This window comes from Musca domestica, unplaced genomic scaffold (assembly GCF_030504385.1).
Source record: "Musca domestica strain aabys unplaced genomic scaffold, Musca_domestica.polishedcontigs.V.1.1 3, whole genome shotgun sequence".
Taxonomy (NCBI): domain Eukaryota; kingdom Metazoa; phylum Arthropoda; class Insecta; order Diptera; family Muscidae; genus Musca; species Musca domestica.
Window position 1 is genome coordinate 22,560,603 of NW_026712299.1, and position 16,576 is coordinate 22,577,178.

Consider the following 16,576-nt stretch of genomic DNA (forward strand, 5'->3'; position numbering starts at 1 on the left):
AGAGACCTTTCATTTAAGCCTAGTTTGATTCGCGCAGGTTTTATAGGCTTTGCACAGTGGTTCAATCTGTTAGGACCTTATTATTATTAAGGATGGGTCCAATTTGGGTCTCTGAAACGGTTTTGGACTATAACCTATATATGGGCTGAAAGTGCTCGGAGAGACCTTTCAGTTAAGCCTAGTTTGATCCGCGCAGGTTTTATAGGCTTTGCACAGTGGTTCAATCTGTTAGGACCTTATTATTATTAAGGATGGGTCCAATTTGGGTCTCTGAAACGGTTTTGGACTATAACCTATATATGGGCTGAAAGTGCTCGGAGAGACCTTTCATTTAAGCCTAGTTTGATCCGCGCAGGTTTTATAGGCTTTGCACAGTGGTTCAATCTGTTAGGGCCTTATTATTATTAAGGATGGGTCCAATTTGGGTCTCTGAAACGGTTTTGGACTATAACCTATATATGGGCTGAAAGTGCTCGGAGAGACCTTTCATTTAAGCCTAGTTCGATCCGCGCAGGTTTTATAGGCTTTGCACAGTGGTTCAATCTGTTAGGACCTTATTATTATTAAGGATGGGTCCAATTTGGGTCTCTGAAACGGTTTTGGACTATAACCTATATATGGGCTGAAAGTGCTCGGAGAGACCTTTCATTTAAGCCTAGTTTGATTCGCGCAGGTTTTATAGGCTTTGCACAGTGGTTCAATCTGTTAGGACCTTATTATTATTAAGGATGGGTCCAATTTGGGTCTCTGAAACGGTTTTGGACTATAACCTATATATGGGCTGAAAGTTTTCGGAGAGACCTTTCATTTAAGCCTAGTTTGATCCGCGCAGGTTTTATAGGCTTTGCACAGTGGTTCAATCTGTTAGGACCTTATTATTATTAAGGATGGGTCCAATTTGGGTCTCTGAAACGGTTTTGGACTATAACCTATATATGGGCTGAAAGTGCTCGGAGAGACCTTTCATTTAAGCCTAGTTTGATCCGCGCAGGTTTTATAGGCTTTGCACAGTGGTTCAATCTGTTAGGACCTTATTATTATTAAGGATGGGTCCAATTTGGGTCTCTGAAACGGTTTTGGACTATAACCTATATATGGGCTGAAAGTGTTCGGAGAGACCTTTCATTTAAGCCTAGTTTGATCCGCGCAGGTTTTATAGGCTTTGCACAGTGGTTCAATCTGTTAGGACCTTATTATTATTAAGGATGGGTCCAATTTGGGTCTCTGAAACGGCTTTGGACTATAACCTATATATGGGCTGAAAGTGCTCGGAGAGACCTTTCATTTAAGCCTAGTTTGATTCGCGCAGGTTTTATAGGCTTTGCACAGTGGTTCAATCTGTTAGGACCTTATTATTATTAAGGATGGGTCCAATTTGGGTCTCTGAAACGGTTTTGGACTATAACCTATATATGGGCTGAAAGTGTTCGGAGAGACCTTTCATTTAAGCCTAGTTTGATCCGCGCAGGTTTTATAGGCTTTGCACAGTGGTTCAATCTGTTAGGACCTTATTATTATTAAGGATGGGTCCAATTTGGGTCTCTGAAACGGTTTTGGACTATAACCTATATATGGGCTGAAAGTGCTCGGAGAGACCTTTCATTTAAGCCTAGTTTGATCCGCGCAGGTTTTATAGGCTTTGCACAGTGGTTCAATCTGTTAGGACCTTATTATTATTAAGGATGGGTCCAATTTGGGTCTCTGAAACGGTTTTGGACTATAACCTATATATGGGCTGAAAGTGTTCGGAGAGACCTTTCATTTAAGCCTAGTTTGATCCGCGCAGGTTTTATAGGCTTTGCACAGTGGTTCAATCTGTTAGGACCTTATTATTATTAAGGATGGGTCCAATTTGGGTCTCTGAAACGGTTTCGGACTATAACCTATATATGGGCTGAAAGTGCTCGGAGAGACCTTTCATTTAAGCCTAGTTTGATCCGCGCAGGTTTTATAGGCTTTGCACAGTGGTTCAATCTGTTAGGACCTTATTATTATTAAGGATGGGTCCAATTTGGGTCTCTGAAACGGTTTTGGACTATAACCTATATATGGGCTGAAAGTGCTCGGAGAGACCTTTCATTTAAGCCTAGTTTGATCAACGCAGGTTTTATAGGCTTTGCACAGTGGTTCAATCTGTTAGGACCTTATTATTATTAAGGATGGGTCCAATTTGGGTCTCTGAAACGGTTTTGGACTATAACCTACATATGGGCTGAAAGTGTTCGGAGAGACCTTTCATTTAAGCCTAGTTTGAATCGCGCAGGTTTTATAGGCTTTGCACAGTGGTTCAATCTGTTAGGACCTTATTATTATTAAGGATGGGTCCAATTTGGGTCTCTGAAACGGTTTTGAACTATAACCTATATATGGGCTGAAAGTGCTCGGAGAGACCTTTCATTTAAGCCTAGTTTGATCCGCGCAGGTTTTATAGGCTTTGCACAGTGGTTCAATCTGTTAGGACCTTATTATTATTAAGGATGGGTCCAATTTGGGTCTCTGAAACGGTTTTGGACTATAACCTATATATGGGCTGAAAGTGTTCGGAGAGACCTTTCATTTAAGCCTAGTTTGATCCGCGCAGGTTTTATAGGCTTTGCACAGTGGTTCAATCTGTTAGGACCTTATTATTATTAAGAATGGGTCCAATTTGGGTCTCTGAAACGGTTTTGGACTATAACCTATATATGGGCTGAAAGTGCTCGGAGAGACCTTTCATTTAAGCCTAGTTTGATTCGCGCAGGTTTTATAGGCTTTGCACAGTGGTTCAATCTGTTAGGACCTTATTATTATTAAGGATGGGTCCAATTTGGGTCTCTGAAACGGTTTTGGACTATAACCTATATATGGGCTGAAAGTGCTCGGAGAGACCTTTCAGTTAAGCCTAGTTTGATCCGCGCAGGTTTTATAGGCTTTGCACAGTGGTTCAATCTGTTAGGACCTTATTATTATTAAGGATGGGTCCAATTTGGGTCTCTGAAACGGTTTTGGACTATAACCTATATATGGGCTGAAAGTGTTCGGAGAGACCTTTCATTTAAGCCTAGTTTGATCCGCGCAGGTTTTATAGGCCTTGCACAGTGGTTCAATCTGTTAGGACCTTATTATTATTAAGGATGGGTCCAATTTGGGTCTCGGAAACGGTTTTGGACTATAACCTATATATGGGCTGAAAGTGCTCGGAGAGACCTTTCATTTAAGCCTAGTTTGATCCGCGCAGTTTTTATAGGCTTTGCACAGTGGTTCAATCTGTTAGGACCTTATTATTATTAAGGATGGGTCCAATTTGGGTCTCTGAAACGGTTTTGGACTATAACCTACATATGGGCTGAAAGTGCTCGGAGAGACCTTTCATTTAAGCCTAGTTTGATCCGCGCAGGTTTTATAGGCTTTGCACAGTGGTTCAATCTGTTAGGACCTTATTATTATTAAGGATGGGTCCAATTTGGGTCTCTGAAACGGTTTTGGACTATAACCTATATATGGGCTGAAAGTGCTCAGAGAGACCTTTCATTTAAGCCTAGTTTGATCCGCGCAGGTTTTATAGGCTTTGCACAGTGGTTCAATCTGTTAGGACCTTATTATTATTAAGGATGGGTCCAATTTGGGTCTCTGAAACGGTTTTGGACTATAACCTATATATGGGCTGAAAGTGCTCGGAGAGACCTTTCATTTAAGCCTAGTTTGATCCGCGCAGGTTTTATAGGCTTTGCACAGTGGTTCAATCTGTTAGGACCTTATTATTATTAAGGATGGGTCCAATTTGGGTCTCTGAAACGGTTTTGGACTATAACCTATATATGGGCTGAAAGTGCTCGGAGAGACCTTTCATTTAAGCCTAGTTTGATCCGCGCAGGTTTTATAGGCTTTGCACAGTGGTTCAATCTGTTAGGACCTTATTATTATTAAGGATGGGTCCAATTTGGGTCTCTGAAACGGTTTTGAACTATAACCTATATATGGGCTGAAAGTGCTCGGAGAGACCTTTCATTTAAGCCTAGTTTGATCCGCGCAGTTTTTATAGGCTTTGCACAGTGGTTCAATCTGTTAGGACCTTATTATTATTAAGGATGGGTCCAATTTGGGTCTCTGAAACGGTTTTGGACTATAACCTACATATGGGCTGAAAGTGCTCGGAGAGACCTTTCATTTAAGCCTAGTTTGATCCGCGCAGGTTTTATAGGCTTTGCACAGTGGTTCAATCTGTTAGGACCTTATTATTATTAAGGATGGGTCCAATTTGGGTCTCTGAAACGGTTTTGGACTATAACCTATATATGGGCTGAAAGTGCTCAGAGAGACCTTTCATTTAAGCCTAGTTTGATCCGCGCAGGTTTTATAGGCTTTGCACAGTGGTTCAATCTGTTAGGACCTTATTATTATTAAGGATGGGTCCAATTTGGGTCTCTGAAACGGTTTTGGACTATAACCTATATATGGGCTGAAAGTGCTCGGAGAGACCTTTCATTTAAGCCTAGTTTGATCCGCGCAGGTTTTATAGGCTTTGCACAGTGGTTCAATCTGTTAGGACCTTATTATTATTAAGGATGGGTCCAATTTGGGTCTCTGAAACGGTTTTGGACTATAACCTATATATGGGCTGAAAGTGCTCGGAGAGACCTTTCATTTAAGCCTAGTTTGATCCGCGCAGGTTTTATAGGCTTTGCACAGTGGTTCAATCTGTTAGGACCTTATTATTATTAAGGATGGGTCCAATTTGGGTCTCTGAAACGGTTTTGAACTATAACCTATATATGGGCTGAAAGTGCTCGGAGAGACCTTTCATTTAAGCCTAGTTTGATCCGCGCAGGTTTTATAGGCTTTGCACAGTGGTTCAATCTGTTAGGACCTTATTATTATTAAGGATGGGTCCAATTTGGGTCTCTGAAACGGTTTTGGACTATAACCTATATATGGGCTGAAAGTGTTCGGAGAGACCTTTCATTTAAGCCTAGTTTGATCCGCGCAGGTTTTATAGGCTTTGCACAGTGGTTCAATCTGTTAGGACCTTATTATTATTAAGAATGGGTCCAATTTGGGTCTCTGAAACGGTTTTGGACTATAACCTATATATGGGCTGAAAGTGCTCGGAGAGACCTTTCATTTAAGCCTAGTTTGATCCGCGCAGGTTTTATAGGCTTTGCACAGTGGTTCAATCTGTTAGGACCTTATTATTATTAAGGATGGGTCCAATTTGGGTCTCTGAAACGGTTTTGGACTATAACCTATATATGGGCTGAAAGTGCTCGGAGAGACCTTTCATTTAAGCCTAGTTTGATCCGCGCAGGTTTTATAGGCTTTGCACAGTGGTTCAATCTGTTAGGACCTTATTATTATTAAGGATGGGTCCAATTTGGGTCTCTGAAACGGTTTTGGACTATAACCTATATATGGGCTGAAAGTGTTCGGAGAGACCTTTCATTTAAGCCTAGTTTGATCCGCGCAGGTTTTATAGGCCTTGCACAGTGGTTCAATCTGTTAGGACCTTATTATTATTAAGGATGGGTCCAATTTGGGTCTCGGAAACGTTTTTGGACTATAACCTATATATGGGCTGAAAGTGCTCGGAGAGACCTTTCATTTAAGCCTAGTTTGATCCGCGCAGTTTTTATAGGCTTTGCACAGTGGTTCAATCTGTTAGGACCTTATTATTATTAAGGATGGGTCCAATTTGGGTCTCTGAAACGGTTTTGGACTATAACCTACATATGGGCTGAAAGTGCTCGGAGAGACCTTTCATTTAAGCCTAGTTTGATCCGCGCAGGTTTTATAGGCTTTGCACAGTGGTTCAATCTGTTAGGACCTTATTATTATTAAGGATGGGTCCAATTTGGGTCTCTGAAACGGTTTTGGACTATAACCTATATATGCGCTGAAAGTGCTCGGAGAGACCTTTCATTTAAGCCTAGTTTGATCCGCGCAGGTTTTATAGGCTTTGCACAGTGGTTCAATCTGTTAGGACCTTATTATTATTAAGGACGGGTCCAATTTGGGTCTTTGAAACAGTTTTGGACTACAACCTATATATGGGTTGAAAGTGCTCGGAGGGACCTTTCATTTAAGCCTAGTTTGATCCACGCAGGTTTTATAGGCTTTGCACAGTGGTTCAATCTGTTAGGACCTTATTATTATTAAGGATGGGTCCAATTTGGGTCTCTGAAACGGTTTTGGACTATAACCAATATATGGGCTGAAAGTGCTCGGAGAGACCTTTCATTTAAGCCTAGTTTGATCCGCGCAGGTTTTATAGGCTTTGCACAGTGGTTCAATCTGTTAGGGCCTTATTATTATTAAGGATGGGTCCAATTTGGGTCTCTGAAACGGTTTTGGACTATAACCTATATTTGGGCTGAAAGTGCGCGGAGAGACCTTTCATTTAAGCCTAGTTTAATCCGCGCAGGTTTTATAGGCTTTGCACAGTGGTTCAATCTGTTAGGACCTTATTATTATTAAGGATGGGTCCAATTTGGGTCTCTGAAACGGTTTTGGACTATAACCTATATATGGGCTGAAAGTGCTCAGAGAGACCTTTCATTTAAGCCTAGTTTGATCCGCGCAGGTTTTATAGGCTTTGCACAGTGGTTCAATCTGTTAGGACCTTATTATTATTAAGGATGGGTCCAATTTGGGTCTCTGAAACGGTTTTGGACTATAACCTATATATGGGCTGAAAGTGCTCGGAGAGACCTTTCATTTAAGCCTAGTTTGATCCGCGCAGGTTTTATAGGCTTTGCACAGTGGTTCAATCTGTTAGGACCTTATTATTATTAAGGATGGGTCCAATTTGGGTCTCTGAAACGGTTTTGGACTATAACCTATATATGGGCTGAAAGTGCTCGGAGAGACCTTTCATTTAAGCCTAGTTTGATCCGCGCAGGTTTTATAGGCTTTGCACAGTGGTTCAATCTGTTAGGACCTTATTATTATTAAGGATGGGTCCAATTTGGGTCTCTGAAACGGTTTTGGACTATAACCTATATTTGGGCTGAAAGTGCTCGGAGAGACCTTTTATTTAAGCCTAGGTTGATCCGCGCAGGTTTTATAGGCTTTGCACAGTGGTTCAATCTGTTAGGACCTTATTATTATTAAGGATGGGTCCAATTTGGGTCTCTGAAACGGTTTTGGACTATACCCTATATATGAACTGAAAGTGCTCGGAGAGACCTTTCATTTAAGCCTAGTTTGATCCGCGCAGGTTTTATAGGCTTTGCACAGTGGTTCAATCTGTTAGGACCTTATTATTATTAAGGATGGGTCCAATTTGGGTCTCTGAAACGGTTTTGGACTATAACCTATATATGGGCTGAAAGTGCTCGGAGAGACCTTTCATTTAAGCCTAGTTTGATCCGCGCAGGTTTTATAGGCTTTGCACAGTGGTTCAATCTGTTAGGACCTTATTATTATTAAGGATGGGTCCAATTTGGGTCTCTGAAACGGTTTTGGACTATAACCTATATATGGGCTGAAAGTGCTCGGAGAGACCTTTCATTTAAGCCTAGTTTGATTCGCGCAGGTTTTATAGGCTTTGCACAGTGGTTCAATCTGTTAGGACCTTATTATTATTAAGGATGGGTCCAATTTGGGTCTCTGAAACGGTTTTGGACTATAACCTATATATGGGCTGAAAGTGCTCGGAGAGACCTTTCAGTTAAGCCTAGTTTGATCCGCGCAGGTTTTATAGGCTTTGCACAGTGGTTCAATCTGTTAGGACCTTATTATTATTAAGGATGGGTCCAATTTGGGTCTCTGAAACGGTTTTGGACTATAACCTATATATGGGCTGAAAGTGCTCGGAGAGACCTTTCATTTAAGCCTAGTTTGATCCGCGCAGGTTTTATAGGCTTTGCACAGTGGTTCAATCTGTTAGGGCCTTATTATTATTAAGGATGGGTCCAATTTGGATCTCTGAAACGGTTTTGGACTATGACCTATATATGGACTGAAAGTGCTCGGAGAGACCTTTCATTTAAGCCTAGTTTGATCCGCGCAGGTTTTATAGGCTTTGCACAGTGGTTCAATCTGTTAGGGCCTTATTATTATTAAGGATGGGTCCAATTTGGGTCTCTGAAACGGTTTTGGACTATAACCTATATATGGGCTGAAAGTGCTCGGAGAGACCTTTCATTTAAGCCTAGTTCGATCCGCGCAGGTTTTATAGGCTTTGCACAGTGGTTCAATCTGTTAGGACCTTATTATTATTAAGGATGGGTCCAATTTGGGTCTCTGAAACGGTTTTGGACTATAAAGTGCTCGGAGAGACCTTTCATTTAAGCCTAGTTTGATCCGCGCAGGTTTTATAGGCTTTGCACAGTGGTTCAATCTGTTAGGACCTTATTATTATTAAGGATGGGTCCAATTTGGGTCTCTGAAACGGTTTTGGACTATAACCTATATATGGGCTGAAAGTGCTCGGAGAGACCTTTCATTTAAGCCTAGTTTGATTCGCGCAGGTTTTATAGGCTTTGCACAGTGGTTCAATCTGTTAGGACCTTATTATTATTAAGGATGGGTCCAATTTGGGTCTCTGAAACGGTTTTGGACTATAACCTATATATGGGCTGAAAGTGCTCGGAGAGACCTTTCAGTTAAGCCTAGTTTGATCCGCGCAGGTTTTATAGGCTTTGCACAGTGGTTCAATCTGTTAGGACCTTATTATTATTAAGGATGGGTCCAATTTGGGTCTCTGAAACGGTTTTGGACTATAACCTATATATGGGCTGAAAGTGCTCGGAGAGACCTTTCATTTAAGCCTAGTTTGATCCGCGCAGGTTTTATAGGCTTTGCACAGTGGTTCAATCTGTTAGGGCCTTATTATTATTAAGGATGGGTCCAATTTGGGTCTCTGAAACGGTTTTGGACTATAACCTATATATGGGCTGAAAGTGCTCGGAGAGACCTTTCATTTAAGCCTAGTTTGATCCGCGCAGGTTTTATAGGCTTTGCACAGTGGTTCAATCTGTTAGGACCTTATTATTATTAAGGATGGGTCCAATTTGGGTCTCTGAAACGGTTTTGGACTATAACCTATATATGGGCTGAAAGTGCTCGGAGAGACCTTTCATTTAAGCCTAGTTTGATCCGCGCAGGTTTTATAGGCTTTGCACAGTGGTTCAATCTGTTAGGACCTTATTATTATTAAGGATGGGTCCAATTTGGGTCTCTGAAACGGTTTTGGACTATAACCTATATATGGGCTGAAAGTGTTCGGAGAGACCTTTCATTTAAGCCTAGTTTGATCCGCGCAGGTTTTATAGGCTTTGCACAGTGGTTCAATCTGTTAGGACCTTATTATTATTAAGGATGGGTCCAATTTGGGTCTCTGAAACGGCTTTGGACTATAACCTATATATGGGCTGAAAGTGCTCGGAGAGACCTTTCATTTAAGCCTAGTTTGATTCGCGCAGGTTTTATAGGCTTTGCACAGTGGTTCAATCTGTTAGGACCTTATTATTATTAAGGATGGGTCCAATTTGGGTCTCTGAAACGGTTTTGGACTATAACCTATATATGGGCTGAAAGTGTTCGGAGAGACCTTTCATTTAAGCCTAGTTTGATCCGCGCAGGTTTTATAGGCTTTGCACAGTGGTTCAATCTGTTAGGACCTTATTATTATTAAGGATGGGTCCAATTTGGGTCTCTGAAACGGTTTTGGACTATAACCTATATATGGGCTGAAAGTGCTCGGAGAGACCTTTCATTTAAGCCTAGTTTGATCCGCGCAGGTTTTATAGGCTTTGCACAGTGGTTCAATCTGTTAGGACCTTATTATTATTAAGGATGGGTCCAATTTGGGTCTCTGAAACGGTTTTGGACTATAACCTATATATGGGCTGAAAGTGTTCGGAGAGACCTTTCATTTAAGCCTAGTTTGATCCGCGCAGGTTTTATAGGCTTTGCACAGTGGTTCAATCTGTTAGGACCTTATTATTATTAAGGATGGGTCCAATTTGGGTCTCTGAAACGGTTTCGGACTATAACCTATATATGGGCTGAAAGTGCTCGGAGAGACCTTTCATTTAAGCCTAGTTTGATCCGCGCAGGTTTTATAGGCTTTGCACAGTGGTTCAATCTGTTAGGACCTTATTATTATTAAGGATGGGTCCAATTTGGGTCTCTGAAACGGTTTTGGACTATAACCTATATATGGGCTGAAAGTGCTCGGAGAGACCTTTCATTTAAGCCTAGTTTGATCCGCGCAGGTTTTATAGGCTTTGCACAGTGGTTCAATCTGTTAGGACCTTATTATTATTAAGGATGGGTCCAATTTGGGTCTCTGAAACGGTTTTGGACTATAACCTACATATGGGCTGAAAGTGTTCGGAGAGACCTTTCATTTAAGCCTAGTTTGAATCGCGCAGGTTTTATAGGCTTTGCACAGTGGTTCAATCTGTTAGGACCTTATTATTATTAAGGATGGGTCCAATTTGGGTCTCTGAAACGGTTTTGAACTATAACCTATATATGGGCTGAAAGTGCTCGGAGAGACCTTTCATTTAAGCCTAGTTTGATCCGCGCAGGTTTTATAGGCTTTGCACAGTGGTTCAATCTGTTAGGACCTTATTATTATTAAGGATGGGTCCAATTTGGGTCTCTGAAACGGTTTTGGACTATAACCTATATATGGGCTGAAAGTGTTCGGAGAGACCTTTCATTTAAGCCTAGTTTGATCCGCGCAGGTTTTATAGGCTTTGCACAGTGGTTCAATCTGTTAGGACCTTATTATTATTAAGAATGGGTCCAATTTGGGTCTCTGAAACGGTTTTGGACTATAACCTATATATGGGCTGAAAGTGCTCGGAGAGACCTTTCATTTAAGCCTAGTTTGATTCGCGCAGGTTTTATAGGCTTTGCACAGTGGTTCAATCTGTTAGGACCTTATTATTATTAAGGATGGGTCCAATTTGGGTCTCTGAAACGGTTTTGGACTATAACCTATATATGGGCTGAAAGTGCTCGGAGAGACCTTTCAGTTAAGCCTAGTTTGATCCGCGCAGGTTTTATAGGCTTTGCACAGTGGTTCAATCTGTTAGGACCTTATTATTATTAAGGATGGGTCCAATTTGGGTCTCTGAAACGGTTTTGGACTATAACCTATATATGGGCTGAAAGTGTTCGGAGAGACCTTTCATTTAAGCCTAGTTTGATCCGCGCAGGTTTTATAGGCCTTGCACAGTGGTTCAATCTGTTAGGACCTTATTATTATTAAGGATGGGTCCAATTTGGGTCTCGGAAACGGTTTTGGACTATAACCTATATATGGGCTGAAAGTGCTCGGAGAGACCTTTCATTTAAGCCTAGTTTGATCCGCGCAGTTTTTATAGGCTTTGCACAGTGGTTCAATCTGTTAGGACCTTATTATTATTAAGGATGGGTCCAATTTGGGTCTCTGAAACGGTTTTGGACTATAACCTACATATGGGCTGAAAGTGCTCGGAGAGACCTTTCATTTAAGCCTAGTTTGATCCGCGCAGGTTTTATAGGCTTTGCACAGTGGTTCAATCTGTTAGGACCTTATTATTATTAAGGATGGGTCCAATTTGGGTCTCTGAAACGGTTTTGGACTATAACCTATATATGGGCTGAAAGTGCTCGGAGAGACCTTTCATTTAAGCCTAGTTTGATCCGCGCAGGTTTTATAGGCTTTGCACAGTGGTTCAATCTGTTAGGACCTTATTATTATTAAGGACGGGTCCAATTTGGGTCTTTGAAACAGTTTTGGACTACAACCTATATATGGGTTGAAAGTGCTCGGAGGGACCTTTCATTTAAGCCTAGTTTGATCCGCGCAGGTTTTATAGGCTTTGCACAGTGGTTCAATCTGTTAGGACCTTATTATTATTAAGGATGGGTCCAATTTGGGTCTCTGAAACGGTTTTGGACTATAACCAATATATGGGCTGAAAGTGCTCGGAGAGACCTTTCATTTAAGCCTAGTTTGATCCGCGCAGGTTTTATAGGCTTTGCACAGTGGTTCAATCTGTTAGGGCCTTATTATTATTAAGGATGGGTCCAATTTGGGTCTCTGAAACGGTTTTGGACTATAACCTATATTTGGGCTGAAAGTGCGCGGAGAGACCTTTCATTTAAGCCTAGTTTGATCCGCGCAGGTTTTATAGGCTTTGCACAGTGGTTCAATCTGTTAGGGCCTTATTATTATTAAGGATGGGTCCAATTTGGGTCTCTGAAACGGTTTTGGACTATAACCTATATATGGGCTGAAAGTGCTCAGAGAGACCTTTCATTTAAGCCTAGTTTGATCCGCACAGGTTTTATAGGCTTTGCACAGTGGTTCAATCTGTTAGGACCTTATTATTATTAAGGATGGGTCCAATTTGGGTCTCTGAAACGGTTTTGGACTATAACCTATATATGGGCTGAAAGTGCTCGGAGAGACCTTTCATTTAAGCCTAGTTTGATCCGCGCAGGTTTTATAGGCTTTGCACAGTGGTTCAATCTGTTAGGACCTTATTATTATTAAGGATGGGTCCAATTTGGGTCTCTGAAACGGTTTTGGACTATAACCTATATATGGGCTGAAAGTGCTCGGAGAGACCTTTCATTTAAGCCTAGTTTGATCCGCGCAGGTTTTATAGGCTTTGCACAGTGGTTCAATCTGTTAGGACCTTATTATTATTAAGGATGGGTCCAATTTGGGTCTCTGAAACGGTTTTGAACTATAACCTATATATGGGCTGAAAGTGCTCGGAGAGACCTTTCATTTAAGCCTAGTTTGATCCGCGCAGGTTTTATAGGCTTTGCACAGTGGTTCAATCTGTTAGGACCTTATTATTATTAAGGATGGGTCCAATTTGGGTCTCTGAAACGGTTTTGGACTATAACCTATATATGGGCTGAAAGTGTTCGGAGAGACCTTTCATTTAAGCCTAGTTTGATCCGCGCAGGTTTTATAGGCTTTGCACAGTGGTTCAATCTGTTAGGACCTTATTATTATTAAGAATGGGTCCAATTTGGGTCTCTGAAACGGTTTTGGACTATAACCTATATATGGGCTGAAAGTGCTCGGAGAGACCTTTCATTTAAGCCTAGTTTGATCCGCGCAGGTTTTATAGGCTTTGCACAGTGGTTCAATCTGTTAGGACCTTATTATTATTAAGGATGGGTCCAATTTGGGTCTCTGAAACGGTTTTGGACTATAACCTATATATGGGCTGAAAGTGCTCGGAGAGACCTTTCATTTAAGCCTAGTTTGATCCGCGCAGGTTTTATAGGCTTTGCACAGTGGTTCAATCTGTTAGGACCTTATTATTATTAAGGATGGGTCCAATTTGGGTCTCTGAAACGGTTTTGGACTATAACCTATATATGGGCTGAAAGTGTTCGGAGAGACCTTTCATTTAAGCCTAGTTTGATCCGCGCAGGTTTTATAGGCCTTGCACAGTGGTTCAATCTGTTAGGACCTTATTATTATTAAGGATGGGTCCAATTTGGGTCTCGGAAACGTTTTTGGACTATAACCTATATATGGGCTGAAAGTGCTCGGAGAGACCTTTCATTTAAGCCTAGTTTGATCCGCGCAGTTTTTATAGGCTTTGCACAGTGGTTCAATCTGTTAGGACCTTATTATTATTAAGGATGGGTCCAATTTGGGTCTCTGAAACGGTTTTGGACTATAACCTACATATGGGCTGAAAGTGCTCGGAGAGACCTTTCATTTAAGCCTAGTTTGATCCGCGCAGGTTTTATAGGCTTTGCACAGTGGTTCAATCTGTTAGGACCTTATTATTATTAAGGATGGGTCCAATTTGGGTCTCTGAAACGGTTTTGGACTATAACCTATATATGCGCTGAAAGTGCTCGGAGAGACCTTTCATTTAAGCCTAGTTTGATCCGCGCAGGTTTTATAGGCTTTGCACAGTGGTTCAATCTGTTAGGACCTTATTATTATTAAGGACGGGTCCAATTTGGGTCTTTGAAACAGTTTTGGACTACAACCTATATATGGGTTGAAAGTGCTCGGAGGGACCTTTCATTTAAGCCTAGTTTGATCCGCGCAGGTTTTATAGGCTTTGCACAGTGGTTCAATCTGTTAGGACCTTATTATTATTAAGGATGGGTCCAATTTGGGTCTCTGAAACGGTTTTGGACTATAACCAATATATGGGCTGAAAGTGCTCGGAGAGACCTTTCATTTAAGCCTAGTTTGATCCGCGCAGGTTTTATAGGCTTTGCACAGTGGTTCAATCTGTTAGGGCCTTATTATTATTAAGGATGGGTCCAATTTGGGTCTCTGAAACGGTTTTGGACTATAACCTATATTTGGGCTGAAAGTGCGCGGAGAGACCTTTCATTTAAGCCTAGTTTAATCCGCGCAGGTTTTATAGGCTTTGCACAGTGGTTCAATCTGTTAGGACCTTATTATTATTAAGGATGGGTCCAATTTGGGTCTCTGAAACGGTTTTGGACTATAACCTATATATGGGCTGAAAGTGCTCAGAGAGACCTTTCATTTAAGCCTAGTTTGATCCGCGCAGGTTTTATAGGCTTTGCACAGTGGTTCAATCTGTTAGGACCTTATTATTATTAAGGATGGGTCCAATTTGGGTCTCTGAAACGGTTTTGGACTATAACCTATATATGGGCTGAAAGTGCTCGGAGAGACCTTTCATTTAAGCCTAGTTTGATCCGCGCAGGTTTTATAGGCTTTGCACAGTGGTTCAATCTGTTAGGACCTTATTATTATTAAGGATGGGTCCAATTTGGGTCTCTGAAACGGTTTTGGACTATAACCTATATATGGGCTGAAAGTGCTCGGAGAGACCTTTCATTTAAGCCTAGTTTGATCCGCGCAGGTTTTATAGGCTTTGCACAGTGGTTCAATCTGTTAGGACCTTATTATTATTAAGGATGGGTCCAATTTGGGTCTCTGAAACGGTTTTGGACTATAACCTATATTTGGGCTGAAAGTGCTCGGAGAGACCTTTTATTTAAGCCTAGTTTGATCCGCGCAGGTTTTATAGGCTTTGCACAGTGGTTCAATCTGTTAGGACCTTATTATTATTAAGGATGGGTCCAATTTGGGTCTCTGAAACGGTTTTGGACTATACCCTATATATGAACTGAAAGTGCTCGGAGAGACCTTTCATTTAAGCCTAGTTTGATCCGCGCAGGTTTTATAGGCTTTGCACAGTGGTTCAATCTGTTAGGACCTTATTATTATTATTAAGGATGGGTCCAATTTGGGTCTCTGAAACGGTTTTGGACTATAACCTATATATGGGCTGAAAGTGCTCAAAGAGACCTTTCATTTAAGCTTAGTTTGATCCGCGCAGGTTTTATAGGCTTTGCACAGTGGTCCATTCCGTTTTTTTACATCATAATAAAGATATGAGCCAATTCGGGTGTCTGAAACGGTTTGTTCTATAGTTGGTGCTGCATATTATTTATTTTATCTGCATTCAAGCTATTTTTATTACCGAAGTAATAAGTTTTAATATAATAATTAACAAATAATTATATATTTCAAAATTTTCTTTTTTACTCAGTCTTTAACAAAGCTCTGTTAAGTCCTTAACAGAGCTCTGTTAAGTAACTGTGTCTGTTAACATCCAATTTAACTTTCCAATTTATCTTCACACCCATGTAAGGAACATACTAGTCAATGATTAATGGCTTTTAGTGTCAACGAGATGACATAAATGTCACATGTTCAAGATCATTTATCAACATTTGAAGTAATTAGCAAATACAGCTAAAAATTATTTTCACGAAAAAATGTATACGTATGTCGTCTGAATACAGAACAGATATTTATTTGTTTTAATGTAGAACTAAATTTGTATCCAATTAAGTAATGAAGTCAATGAATTTTTTGATAATTGACAACAATGATGGTGATCAATTCAAAAGATTTAAACAATGACTCGTTATCTTTTCGAATATTCATTAAAAAGACTCCTGTCCTCTGTCCGCTTACAATTTTCCATCATCAGTACAATTTAATTATTAATGCCTATCATAATTACCCTTATACACCGTATATTTAATGAGGACATTTGACGCGAATTTACTCCTCACAAATAAAAATGTGATTTCCAATAACAGTAAATTATCCCTATATGGAACTAAAGAAGAAATCAATGGTGTTAAAAATATGAAGAAATTTCATATTTGGGATTATATATGTGTATACCTGATAGGTTTGGGCATATTGCACTAAATTTTTAGTGCACTAAGAAAAATTAAAATGGCAGTGAAAAATTAAATTGCACTACCACTAACCATTTAGTGATAATTAAAAAAAAATTGCACCACCACTAAATTTGCACTACCACTAACTAATCACTAATTTAGTGCAATTGTTTTTAAATACCACTAAATTTATTGGTAGTGCTATTAAAATTTCACCACCACTAAAATTTAGTGATAGTGCAATTTTTATTCCCTCCATCATACATAGTATGGAGGGTATATTAAGTTCGTCATTCCGTTTGTAACTCATTCAAATAATCTTAGACCCAACAAAGTATATATATATTCTTGTTCAGCGTAAAATTCTAAGAAGATTTAGCCCTGTCCGTCCGTCTGTTGTAATCACGCTACAGTCTAAACGAATTAAGAT